The sequence below is a fragment of the Cupressus sempervirens genome, chromosome 6 (genome assembly GCF_028749045.1).
Source record: "Cupressus sempervirens isolate cs-2001-9-10 chromosome 6, ASM2874904v1, whole genome shotgun sequence".
Classification (NCBI taxonomy): Eukaryota; Viridiplantae; Streptophyta; class Pinopsida; order Cupressales; family Cupressaceae; genus Cupressus; species Cupressus sempervirens.
The window spans coordinates 33,128,235-33,143,471 of NC_143123.1; positions in this window are offsets into that span (position 1 = coordinate 33,128,235).

Genomic DNA, 15,237 nt, shown 5'->3' on the forward strand with positions numbered 1-15,237 from the left:
TTGTTTAGTAAATGAAGAATCATAGTATTAACAAAAATACTAAAATTGTCACCAAGCACATGATAAATAAGTGAAGGATGTGTAGTGTATCCCAAGAGAAATAATGTTAACCATGTAAAATTAAAGGTTTAATCTGGGGCTAAAATTTGATGAAAATAAAGGTTTGAAGATAAGGATGAAGTTAGTTGTGAGATCTACATTAGGGGAAATTCAAAGAAGATATAATGAAGGACATTTGATGATTTAAATCAGAGCACAAAGTTAGAGATGAAGGCTAGATACCCTAGTATCTAGATTCAATGAATGTATGATGGATGACAATTAGACAGTTATGATTAAGTCAATAAACATGGAAGACTCTGGTGAAGAAGATAAAAAATTATTAAAGGGACGAATGCATTATTCATTATTTCTTATTAAGTGAAAGAAAAAGATTGATATTCAAAAGGATAACCAAGCAGAATTACATTCTAAAGATTAAGCAAGAGAAATTATAAGTTGATGTGTGAATCAATTAGTTATGTAGAAGGACGAAAAGGTAAGAAAGAGGCTAAAATGAGAAAAGAGCTTGAGAAATAAGAGATCTAAATAAAAAGGTAATAATACTCTCAATAGATCATGTCACTGGTGTTGGTCTAAATTTTCATAGGGTAGAAATCGTTTGCCTAGATATAGAAATTTCAGATTGTCTCCATAAATTTATAAATGGGTTTCTAGCTAAGTCATCCTTTTGTTAGCCTTTGAAAATTTTGTGATAACCCTACATTTCAGTCCATTCATAATTTTTCAAGCATGAAATGTTTGAATTTTCAAAAAAGATGAATATTCTATTTACTTTTATCCACCACACCCCCGAGCTACTTTTCCCATTAGATTCCCCAGCTATCTGATCTAATTAGATCAACCATTCTCGTTTCCTTGCTATGAAAACATGGGCACTCTTTATGTATAGCAAGGTAGCGAGTGCCAGAAAGTGTAAAATGGGACCATGAAATGAAACACGACAATCAGAGATTTGTTTTCTCACTGATCATTTAGTTGCAAACACCTGGCAAGTGTTGTCAGAATGAAAAAAAGGACCCAATGGAAGCAATCAAAAGTCGGCACTAGAATGATGATTTTTTTGATGTCTGGCTACCTCACTATCGAAAAAATTCTACATTCACCGTTAGTGAAGTAGTGAGGTGCCACAAACTCAAAGGCACGGTGGCATTGAAAATTATTAGTAACCATGATTTTTCCATGTAACATGATCAGTAATAACTGTTGTTGTCAGAAGCAGTTGGTAGGAGTAATAATGATTTGATGGGTCTTGGTATTTTATAGTGCTCAAATTTATTAAAATTGCTAGAGCTCACTACCTCGCTATCCAAAAATTCTAGCATCTCAACATTAGCGAAGTACCGAGGCACCGTAAAATCAATTGTCAGTGGGACTTCTAGTAACGTGGATGATGACTAGGACTGAAGTAAAGTCTTGTTGGGTGCCAGCAGTGTAGAATCTCCTATGTCATCAATACTCTGGACCCATGCCCCACTGATCAAGTGTACAGGAGATCCTGATCATCAGAGCAAAGTAAAATCAATAGTCCTCGCTATCTTGTTTTGGAAAGTTGCAAGTTGTTTAAGCTAAGCGACATAGCAAGTATGGGGCCCACCACCTTTTAGGAAACTTCGTGCAGTTTCTACACCTTTGATTTAATTTCAGATCAACGATCATCTCTGTCTCGCCATGAAGAGTTGCTAAGGAAATACATATAGCGAGATAGCAAAGGAGGGCCCATCACTGTCTTTCTAAGTAGTACAGTAACATATCATCTGCAAGATCAAGATAAGATCGATGGTCGTCGCTGCTTCACTATGGTAAGATGCTCGTTCTTTTATCTATAGTGAAGAAACAACTTGCTGACACATGTCCTCAGTCGCTAGTGGGTCCAAACAAAAGCACCATCAAGGAAAAAGCTATGTACGTGGGTAATTTTCATTGGTAATTTTCATTGGATTGATTGATCCATATACCATGATCGTAGGATTTTTAAAGATCGACGGTGTAGATTTAAACACAAAATATAGTGCCACTCTATGTATTAATTAGACATGAAAGCTTTGCATGTGAGGGAAAAATAGAGTACAATATAGAAGATTTCATCAGTTTCACTTTATGCGAGAAAATATTTTGAGCTATTCCTTAGCAGAAGCAATTACTAAAGAAAATCATGTTGAAGTTTGGCAAACTTGTGAAGTAGTTTGTTCACAGAAAAAATCTGCAGGAATATAGAGGAAAATGAGGACGAAATTCAAGTAAGTAAATCTATTGTAATCTCTGTTGGTGTTTCATTTCTACAAAGCATAATCAAAGATGCCTCCAAAGAAGGGATTTTCAGGTAAAGTAAATTATTTGGATAGAAATGTACATGATGACTTGCTTGAGTTGCTACATGAGTCTACTGTAGAAACAATGCAAGTTAAAATGTTGACATCATTAAACCCTAGATTGAGAATAGCTGATGGATTGTATGACAAGGGTAATTGGTTCCAAGATGCTCAAACATCACAAACTAGTTTAAGTTTGTTCAAGAAGTGGTTTGCAGAAAGGAAATTGTATGCCCCACATGCCAATATATGGAATTTTGGCCTAGGAAAGCTAGTTGTTCCCAATGTGTTTATGGATTATGACCTCCTTGAAGCCTTGGCGAATAATTATGATCAAGCCACTAGGGTAGTGAGAAGAGTAGATGGTGAAATTTTAATCACCATCAGTCCAAAAGATATTAGGGAAGTTTTCCATTTGGGACCTCTCACTAGATATCATGTGCCCATTGATTTGACAGAATTAGAAAAAGAATATATGTCAAAGAAGGATGTAGTTAGACAACATGCACTGAAGGCCCACATTGGCAAAATTGGAACCCTACTAGCAATAACATTCTCCTCTAAAGAACCTTTCAAGAAATAATGCTTCAATGCCAGGGCAGTAGAAATATATAGGACCCTGTGCAGAGTTTTTGGAGAGGATTAAGAAGACTTTATCTATGTGAGTTTTATGTATATGATAACTCAAATCTCCTCATTCGGTGTAAAAATAATTTTTTATTTTGCTTCCTACCTAGCTAATGAGATTCACAGTGGATTGGTGGGGATTGCAAAGGGCAAGGTGGAGAAGGTTTGGGGCCAATAATCCTTGTTAATGCATATGTTTCTATTTAAAGGTGTTACATACTTTGGTAATGAAATGGTTTTGAATAGAGAACAAGAGGGAGCAGCATTGCCAATTCAACTATGGAGTGCAAATATGACTGGGGAGGCAGAAAATGCTAGTTTTGTTAGATTTGACAGGCACTTTGTCTCCAAACTGAGATGCCTCATATTGAGTGACAATCCCAAAATTCCTAAGGCACTAATGCATCTTGTTAGGCCTATGGACAAACCCCATAGTCTGAAAATTTCACATAATTGGGTAGATATCATCCCTTATTCAGTTTCAACTATCATCAGAGTTTATGGATTCAAAGGGACACCCCATGTACTACCTTACCAAGTACCCTTAAAGGTAGGAGTGGAAGAATCCTTTTTGCACAAAAGGGGAACATGATGAATTTTTCCCACTTGCACAGTAGCCCACCAGTTTGTAATAACCAAGGAGGGGTGGGTCTTCCTCTACAAAGTTTTGGATTAGTATAAAATGGCAGTATTTCACTCTCATTTTTGTGATGCAGAAGATTCTTTAATTCTGCTCTTAGGAATAGAATCAAGCTTCATCCAGTTCAACATGAATTTCATTTCCTTGAAGATGTAATAAGGAATGATTACTCTTTGCAGGAGTAAGAAACAAAGAAAGAAAAATGAAGAGTCTATTCAAAAATTTTGGATTTCATTAATTGTTTTGATAAAGATTATAGCCCTCTTGGTAATGTTTTGACTACTACAGATGGAATAAATAATCGTATGAGTACATTCCATGAAATAATGGAGGTAATGAATGAGAAGAAGCAGTATTTCATTAATCCTTTTCCAGATAAAGCCAGGGAAATGATGAGAAGATTGGGTTTCACTCCCAATATAGGGGCAGGCCCACTGGTTATGCAAAGGAGGATAGGATATACTGTCATTCAGGATTAGAGGAACATTGTGAATAAAAGAAAATAGATAGTTGAATCTACTAGTATTTTTTTTGAAGAAAGGCCACCTGAATCCTCTCCTAAGAGAAGAAAGATAATGAGAGAAGAGCAACCACATGATTAAAGTGGGTATGTGCAGGATCATGGTGTACCAAACTATGGCCTTAAGTGGAATTGAAAAATAAAAAAATCAGGGTTATGTCAACTTGACACATAATTTTAAAAGTGGTTATGTCAAATGATAATATTTTTAAATATAATTTTAGATATAAAAGGTAGACTCATGCCTGGACGTGACATATTTTTGGCAATTTTTGTTCCAAATAAATAATTAATTATGAATTTTCTACTATACTATTTTCAGAATTAAAAAACTCCCGTGTCTGACCACCTTAACTAGTTCAAAAAAAATCAAAATTAAGTTTTTCTTTTTTTTCTTCTTATACTAGTTGAAGCATAGAATGTGACACATCTTTTGGATTTCACAAATCTTATACGGTTTGAAAGTTATAGCTATTTTTCAACTAGTATGTTAATCAACACTTTGTAGCTAACTCCATTAGAAAATAAGTAATAATTACTTACTGAACTCATAATTTGACAAAACTTACATTTATGAAAAGCTAAGAACATTCTTAAGAAACCCTTTTCATTACATCAAATTTTGGTTTAAAAAAAGTCGTCAGCTACATGCTTGAAGTAAAAAACACATAGAAACATGCCAAAAACACATTTTCGAGATGTTTTAAAGATGACCATATAAGGTTGGTATTGAAAGATATAGTAGGAATTATAAAGGTATTAATTATTTAAATTTAGTATCAGGATGGGCGAGAAAAAAGTGGGAATAGATTTTGAAATTCTTTGACGCCTTTCAGAACTACATATTTTTCAAATCGCCACTTTTTGGCACACCATGATCCTGCACATACCCAAGTTACTCATCTTCCAAAACCCCTATGAGAATTTAGGAGGAGTAGCTCACTAATGAGCAAATTGAACAAATTGGATCACAAGGGGGAGTCTTTGTTACCCAGGCAGAGATCGATGAAGGGAACCCCCAGGAGCCTCCTGTGCCATGTTTTGAGTTAACTATAGCAGATTTCAGGGGAAGGGAATTAGACCCTATTTTAGAACAAGCAAGTCATCAACTTTTGTCTGATGACAGTTTTTTAAAATCTAGGGCTTTCCATCAGTTTGCTTGGAGGGCAAACATGCACAATTTTGAGGAAAGATATAAAAATATGAAAGCAAAGCATCTAGAAATGGATGAAGCCTCCATTCAGGATCAAATAAAGGAACAAATGATACAAGCATTCCAGAATATAACCCCTGAAGAGGGGAGACAAATGGTAAAGGCTAAAAATATTTTACTATTGCCTAATTGGGACATTGCTGATGCCTTTATTTTTAATTCTATGTCAAATAATTTGGGATTGCAAGATCTAGATAAAAGGGAATTCTTTGGAACTATATTCAATAATGACCAAGCTGCTCTTGTTATGTGGTCATTAAGAAGAGGATCTAGGGCTACTCCATCACAACCTGATGATTCAGGACTAACATGGAGTATCACTATGAGGAGAGTTGTTGATACTTCACATGTACAGGCAGCCCACATGAATGTGGATTATTCTCAATTTGCCCTGGCTACTGCAGAAAGGGAAGAAAAGGAAATGACTGAGCTATAGAGCAAGTATGAAACAGTGGTGGATGCCTACAATAAAGAGGTAAAAAAGAGTATTGAGCTTGAGAGAAAGCTATTGGGAAGATCCACTAGGCAAGGAATAACATACCCTCACCCCCCAGTTGAACCCTTCAAATCCACCCCCCTCATAGAAATACCAGATACACCCCAAAAGCCACAATACTACACTACTAAGGATTTTGAAGAAGAAAAAGGAAAATTGTGGGCCTTACATGTAGAATTGGAATCCAAATATGAAAATAAATTAAGAAAAGCTCTCACATATTTTGGGGAAAAAGTTGAATGGCCGCTAATTTATGATCAGTTGGCCAGGATGATTAGTATCTAGGAGGATTTGAAAGCTAATGATAAGGCTCTAATGCCTATTGTGAATAAATGGGTAAGAAGGGAGAAAGAAATAACATTTTTGTGTTTCTCTGTTATAGATGATTCTTTTGATCAAATTGAAAAAATATTTGATATTGTTTTTGATCTTGCTAACTTTGATAATAAAAGGATTCATTTACAAAAAATAGTAGTAGGCTACTTGAAAAGGTACAAGAGCCAAAAATTTAATTTGTTTCCTCATGCCCTAGATAAAAAGGATAATTTGAAAAGAAAAGATGAATGGGAAAAGGAACTTGATGATTTATTCTATTTAAGAATGAATCAAGTCATTAATGAATCAGGGCATGCATGGTGTGCTACCACAATAGAAGAAATGGTGAAGGCCCAAATATTCTTTGATTTTTTAAAACAAGAATTTGTAACCATTAATAATGAAGCTGAATATGTGCTGAAAAGACAGAGGGATATTTTGCAATTCAATTGGCCAGATGATACATTATTTGACAAGTGGATGGCAGAATGGCTCCTGGTGAACAATTTAATGAAGATGAAACTGACAGCGATGAGGTGCAAGGTGAAGAAATCCAAATCATTGACACTATCACTATGCAAGCCCAAATAGAAGAAGAAGAAGAAAATAAAAAATCCCCTTCAGTTGCAGGCCCGAGCCGACAGGATGCTAACATGACTGAAAAGTGAAAAAGGTAGATGTTGTTCCTACCATATAGGCTAAAGGCGGTCAAGACCCACAGGTGGAGGCTGGCATGCCATCATCAGAACAAACTTCATCATTGGTTAATTTGGCTATTGCATATGAAGAAGGATTAGAATAGTAGCCAACTCAACAACATTAAAGCATGTGACAGAAGTTGACCCACCAAAAGAATGTTTCAACTTAAACATCTTCTGTTACCAACATTTTTGTCATTTTGTGACAGGTGTATGTAAATATTCCTTGTAAGAGACACCTGTCATTGTCTCTTAGCTTGAAGCTTGTTGCATCTCACACTATATAAGTGAGATTCTAGGGCTAGAGAAAGGGTCCAAATTTTATTTGTCTAAGTGATACTAAATCTGTTTTTGGTCCATTATTTTGAGCAAATTCATGGTATATTTTCTCTATCAAATCTTGAGAATACATGAATATAGAACGATATGTGTTTCTTTTGAAGGTCATTTTGAGTCTACTATAAATTGTATACAATTTTCAAGGAAAATGAATACAAATTATGAACTGTCCCCATATTAGTTCTTTCTAAATCTTATCTCCTTTTAATTACTTGGTTATCTTGATATTGTATAAGTAAAGGCTTGTGCAATTGAATGCAATCCAGTTAGGTTGTTTATTTGTTTATCATTGCTGTTAATTTAATGGATTAAGTAAGAGCTTTGGTGAATGTGATAAGGTTACTGTAGTAGTGGAAAGGGTTTTGAATGATAAATTCTGATAAAAATTGCTGATAAAATTTGTTGTAAGGCAACAAATTAGATCTAAGAATTTGCTATAGATGTAATGAACCGTACCAATAGGCCACTAAACTAACCCTAGATTTAACACACTGCTAAAATATATTGCTGAAATAAGAGAAATAATAGTGCCAATGTATTTATTCAATGAATACAAAATGTTTTTACAAATGATATGGAAAATTTGAGCACCAAAACATTATGACATAGCACATTACAGAGAAACCCTAACTGGCAGTATACAATTGAGAACTTGTTGCAACTATAGATTGAAAAGAAGAACCTAGATTGATCAAATACTGGAGACTGACTGCTGAAGATGATATGGTGAAAGTGCAACTCCAACTGAAACTCCAAATCAACAGTAAAGCACAAATGAAAGGACTAAAATATCCTTCCCATAGCTGCAATAATTCATGTGATCTCTCACACCCTCAAAATTGCGTACCAATTGAGAGTTTTTGTTCTCAATGGTCAATTGTGACTATTTGCAGAAACCCTAGGCTCCACAATGCACATAAGAAAAAATCAATAATAAGTCTCGATGATAGGCAATGAGCCCTCAATGCCTATTTATTCTTTTTTCTTTGATAGGTCGGCCTCCCTTTTTAATTTTTCCTCCACTTCTTCCAAAAACCTCTAGAAGCTTTTTTTATTTAATTTATAAAAATACCTTGTAATATATATTTTTCAATTGATAACATTATAATTAATTCCTCCCAAAAAAATTTTAAATAATGGGACATTACAGGTCTGTCCCTCCTAAAATTTCTTGGCCTCAAGAAATCTTAATGTTGGATGCTGCAAAATAACTTCTCCCTCCCAAGTAGCATCTTCAATAGGTAAATCTTTCCACTTAACTAGATACTCTTTGATTAATCTCCTGCGAAGCTGCTTCTCTCTACTATCCAGAATGAATTCTGGCACTAAGATCAATTTCTCTTCATCATTTAAGGGAGGTAGTACTAGAAAAGGCATCACATTCTGACCCAATGCCTTTTTGAGGTGTGATACATGAAACACATTGTGCACTCGACTATCTGTAGGATGCTCCAACTCATAAGCCACCTCACCAACTCATTTGATGATCTTGAATGGTCCATAATAGCGTGGCTTGAGTTTCTCTGTACCACTCTTCTTGAGAGTGGACTGCTTATATGGCTGCAACATGAGGTAAACCATATCATTTACCTCAAAACTGCACTCAGTCCTCTTCTTGTCTGCATACTATTTTTGCTAGTTCTGAGCTCTAGCAATGTTGTTTTTGAGAGTAGCAACTATATCCTTACTTTCCTATAATAGTTCATCTGCATGAGGTACTCGACTATTTCCCAACAACAAATCTAAGAAACTAGGTGCCTCATAATCATAAAGTGCCATGAAGGGTGTTATTGTATAGTCATATGATATGTAGTATTGTAACAATACTCACAGAGATATATCCATCTGACCCAAGCTCACTGTTGATCTGCCACATAATTCCTCAAATACCCTTCCACCCATTTGTTTACAATCTCTGTTTGACCATCAGTCTATGGGTGATAACTAGTACTAGGTGTAAGCTCAGTGCCAGACAACCAAAATATCTCTTGCCAAAAGTGACTCATGAAGCGGTTGTCCCCGTCACTCACAATGCTCTGAGGTAACCTGTGTAATCTAAAAATCTCCTTGAAGAAGACCTTTGCCACCTGAGTTGTTGAGTATGTAGTAGTGATAGGGAAGAAGTGAGCATATTTTGTCAGCCTATCCACCACCACATAGATACAATCATGCCCCTGGGCCCTAGGCAAGCCCATAATAAAATCCATAGAGATGCACTCCCACTTCTTGTCAGGAATAGGAAGTGGTTGTAGGAGCCCTGCTGGATAAGTTTGCTCTTGTTTGTTCTACTGAAAAATATGATACTCACGCACATACTGCAAAACATCAGCCTTAAGTCCCTTCCAAGTGAATCATTCTCGTACTAACCAGTAAGTCTTGAAATACCTAGGATGGCCTGCTGTAGGTGAATTATAGAATGCTCTCAAAATCAACTACTTCACTTTCTATCCTAGGACTAAGTAAATCCTATTCTTGTAAATGATCCAATCATCATATGAGAGTGTATCTAGTGTCGATTTTTGTCCCCTCCACTATAGAAGAGGCCCATGTGTCTTTGGCATATTCTGCTACAATCAAGTGTCACCAATCCTCTGATATCTGAATCATAGAAATGAAGTGTGGCCTATGGGATAAAGCATCTGCTACAATATTCTATGTCCCCTTAACATATGTGATATCAAAATCATATGCCTATAACTTACTCACCCACTTTTGCTAACGATCATTTAGGTCCCGCTGTCCCAAAAAGTGCTTCAAACTATTATGATTAGTTTTAATACAAAATTTTCTGCCCACAAGATACTGTCTGAATTTGGCCAAGGCATGCATGGTGGCCAACATCTCCTTATCATATATGCTGAATGATCTCTCGGCCCCTCTGAGTTTCCTACTCTCATAAGATATAGGATGCTTGTCCTGCATGAGTACAACACCAACTCCCTCTCCAGAAGCATCACATTGAAGCTCAAATGGCTTCATGAAATCAAGGAATGCTGATACTGGGCATGTAGTCATTATCTCCTTGAACTGCATAAAACACTCCTATGCCTCCTGAGTCCACACAAATGCCCCTTTCTTCAGCAAATCTGTCATGGGCGTTGCATGTCATGAGTAGCCACTAACAAACTTGCGATAGAATCCACATAGACCAAGGAACCCTCTTAACTATGTAAGGTTCTTTGGTGGTGGCCAATCAACAATAGCACGGATCTTTTCAAGATCCATTCACACTCCTTCTGCACTAATGATGTGTCCAAGATACAACAATTTTTTCATCCCCAAATCACATTTGGACTCCTTGGCATACAAGGACTTGCTCTGTAAAATGCTTAATACTGTCTCCAAGGGCTCTAAATGTTCCTGCCATGTCCTGCTATAGATCAAAATATCATCAAAGAACACTAGCATGAATTTCCTCAACTGATGGTGGAAGACCTTGTTCATAGTGGACTGAAAAGTGGCAAGTGCATTAGTCAAACCAAAAGGCATGACTACAAACTCAAAATGACCGTAATGACATCTAAAAGCAGTTGTTTCAATATCCTGCTCTCGAAGTCTGATATGGTGATAGCTTGATCTCAAATCAATTTTTGTGAAATAAAAAGCCCCATGCAATTCATCTATCAACTCATCGATGTGTGGGATGGGATAGTTGTTCTTTATAGTTCTCTTATTCAACACCCTATAATCAACACACATTCATAGAGTTCCATCCTTCTTTTTTACCAAAACAATAGAAGATGCAAAAGGTCACTTACTTGGTATGATGTGTCCCATTGCTAGCAACTCGTTGATGGTCCTCTCGATCTCATCTTTGAGTCATTTTGGGTGCCGGTATGGTGTGATCATGATAGGCTTAGCACCTTCCTCCAACTCAATAATGTGCTCAATACCTCTGTCTGGTTGCCTGCCTGGTGGAATCTCACTGAATACCTTCCCATACTTGATTCTCAATTTTTGAATATCTAGATGATATTCAGTCTTATGTTGCTTCCCCTAGGTAGGCATCAAGGCACATATTGTTGCCCATTCTATATTATTATTCCTAGCTAATCTCTCCAACTGCCTAAATGAGATAGTCCTAACATCACCATTACAGATAGCCTTCAACACATGAGTCCTGCCATCCACCACGAATCATATCTCCATATTATCCAAACTTAGGGTAAGCTCCTTCAAATAATGTAGCCATTGCATCCCAAGTACTATGTCCATGTCACCCATGTTGACCACATGATATTCTGCCTTAAACTCATAGTTGTTTAGGCACAAAGGTAGATCTCGGACCATCCTATCACGATGAAGAGTATATTCATCAGCTACCTTAACTCTTAGTCCCTTGAACTCCTTAGTAATGAGTCCATACCTCTCCAAAAATCGTGCATCAATGAAATTATGTGTGGCACCTGTATCCAACAGAGTAATAATCTTTTGTCCTGCCAAGACTCCTCGAAATTTGAAAGATCCCTCTCTTTGAATACTAGAAAGATGTGCCTCCTATAAATGTATCTCTGGAGCCTCTTTTTTCATAGCACTATCTACCTCTTGTTCACCCTCTACCTCATCAGGATCCTCATCATGGTGCTTTGAGATGTCTGAATCTGAACCTTCATAATAAGTCCACATCACCCGGTTAGCCTTCCCCTTAGGCTTCATAGGACAATCATGACCAAACTCATAGGGACCTTTGCAAAAGAAGCATAGCTTCTTCCTACGCAAGTCATTAAGTGTTTCCTTATCCCAAGGTGCAGCTAGCTTGTCTTTTGAGTCACTAACCTTCTCTTTACCCTTGCTGAATTCCCCTTTGTTATCTCTAAATGATGAAGAACCCTTTGAACTAAACCGCTTTTCGGGAGCTGCAAGTTCCATACTGCGGGCTCTCTTCATGGATTCTTGTAATGTAGGAGGATCAAAGGCCTTTACCCACCCTTTGAGTGGTTTAGTTAATCCCTCTGTGAATAAAATGACTAGCCTCCTTTCTAAAATGATAGACACCATCACTGTAAGCTTTTGGAAGTCATTGATAAATTATTCTAAGCCTCCTGACTGTCTCAACTGGGCTAACTCTCGAAAATAAACTTCAGGAATTTTTTTATCAAACCTTTCTATCAATCTATCCACAAACTCCTAATAAGTGGTTACCTGAATATGTTGCAATATGATCATGCCATGTGTCAACCAATCATGTGCTGCCCCATCTAAGTGTAAAGTTGCATACTTGAGTGCTTCAATTTCTGTCATAGTCTTCAGAGATAGGAAAGTATCCACCTTATGAATCCAAGCACGAGCAGTCATTTTTCCATTGCCATCAAATGTGGGTAATACCAACTTGTTGGTGACCTATTGCAACTCACCGTGTTTATCTACTTGCTTCTGCCTGGCAGCTCTATAGTTCAGGTACCTGTCAAATGTCCATCCATCCTGTACATATTCTGGTAATGAATCCCACTCATTCCTTGCTTGTCGAAGTTCATCTTCAATATCTGTTACCATAGCATTACATGTTCGTGCTAGAGTTTCTTCTCTAAATGTAGGACGTGTGGGTCTATCAGCTATTCCAGACCATGTCTTATGTTGTGATCCTGCTATGCTTCTATCATCCTAATCATGATTATTTCTCCTATTTTCCCCAATCAAATGTTGCATCATAACCATCATTGCCTATGTACTTGCCTCTATTGACTATAGAAGCCTCTCCTATTGTTGTAAAGTCTCATCATCTCGCACACTTTTGGGTGGGCTTGGAGAATGTCTCTCAGCCATATTCTTAGTTATGCTAGTTCCTTTGTAAACTAAATTAAAATGTGGCTGGGTAACCCTATCAGGTTGGCAGAAAACTGCTCTGATACCACTGTAATTACCTGTACCAATAGGCCACTAAACTAACCCTAGATTTAACACATTGCTAAAATATATTGCTGAAATAAAAGAAATAATAGTGCCAATATATTCATTCAATGAAAACCAAATGTTTTTACAAATGATATGGAAAATTTCAGCACCAAAACATTATGACATAGCACCTTACAGAGAAACCCTAACTGGCTGTATACAATTGAGAACTTGTTGCAAGTACAGATTGAAAAGAAGAACCTGGATTAATCAAATACTGGATACTAACTGCTGAAGATGATATGGTGAAAGTGCAACTCCAACTAAAACTCCAAATCAGCAATTAAGCACAAATGAAAGGACTGAAATATCCTTCCCACAGCTGCAATAATTCAGCTGATCTCTCACAGCCTCAAAATTGTGTACCAATTGAGAGTTTTCATTCTCAATGGCCAATTGTGACTATTTGCAGAAACCCTAGGCTCCTCAACGCACATAAGTAAAAATCAATAATAAGTCTAGATGATAGGCAATGAGCCCTCAATGGCTATTTATTCTTTTTTCTTTGATAGGTCGGCCTCCCTTTTTAATTTTTCCTTCGCTTCTTCCAGCAATCTCTAGAAGCTTTTTTTATTTAATTTATAAAGTTACCTTGTAATATATATTTTTTAATTGATAACCTTATAATTAATTCCTCCCAATTTTTTTTTAAAAATGGGACATTACAATAGATTCTGAACCCCAATGGTTTAGGCACTGATCAAATTTGATCCAGGTGAAAGAGAAAAGTATCACAAATGGTTGTCAAAATGTAGCATCAAATCAATTTTTACTTTTATTTCTTGAAGATTTTCAAAGTTGGCCTGTACTTGTTTGCATGGAATGTTTTAGCTTTAGTTAGCCATTATTGTTGAGAACATTTGCAAACCTATAGAAGATTTTTGGCCATATCTGTTATATGGGATGTGTTTATCAAATTATCAAGAATTGTACATGTATTGGATAATTTGAGATGAGAATCAGAATGAAACTAAAATAATTCTCATACAATTTTCCTAGTCTTGTATCATGCCTAGGTATACCCACCCTGGTTTTTCAGAGACAAAAGAGTAGAAAACCACCGTTGTTTTTGTAGAAGTTGGGACCAAATGGTTTGCACATACAATTGATAATAAGAATTGGCTAGTCTTTAGATTGTGTGAGTATTGTCATCTTAGTATTAAGCATTTTGTTGCATAGTGTTTTTAAAACACCAACAAAATGGTGACTCTGCTGGGGCATTGTCCAACACATCTATGAAAAGTACTGTAGTTTCTTCTATCTTGTTGTGTATGTGTGTGTCATGTTATCTAAGTTTTTCCCATGGTTATAATGGAATATTTAGTGAAAAACCTTGAGAATTTAAAGAAAGACTAGCCCAAGTACCATAGCTACGCACTAACGTATCTAGCCTATCCATGTGTCTTATCTAACAAGCAAGAGTTGGAGTCTTATGATCCCAGTGATTGGTTAATTTAAATCCAATTTTTCTAGTTCTATTTGTGTGTTTTTCCTTTGAGTTAGAAGTAATTGTCATTATGTATTTTCCCAAGGATAGGGTGGCAACTCAGAAAAGGGTTTGAAGCTAGTGCTTATTTTAACTAAAGGTGAATATGGCGGACAAGAGAAAGAACACAAGAGCTTATATGAGAGCCAGTCCTGATGTACCAATGTATACTGATTTACCTCAAGGTGGTAAGAAGAACCAAAATAAGAAAAGGACAGATCCAAATCCCACCTAGAAGCCCAGAGGTAATGCATCTATCAATTCCTAGTATCAACCAATATTGGGGAGAGAGTCTTCTTCACTCAGTTCTGAATCTGAAACTACGAGACTCTTAGGAGGCATTTTTAGTACCCCATTACCAAATAAGAGAGTTTTTTAGGAAAAAGATGTGTCGATGATAGGAATTGCTTCATCAAGGTTAGATCCTGTAGCAGACATGAACTATAGGCTAGGATTTAGGAGTTCATTTGATGATCCTTTTAATCACAAGAAAGCCCCATATTTGGAGCCCAATTTTATAGATCTGGATGATCCTACTAATTCAAAGGATACTTCTGCAGATCCTAAAGAAGTGCATTCTGAGATAGGAGTTCTAAAAAAATGGATTGTTGAAGAAGAAGCTAAACACATTCATCTTGA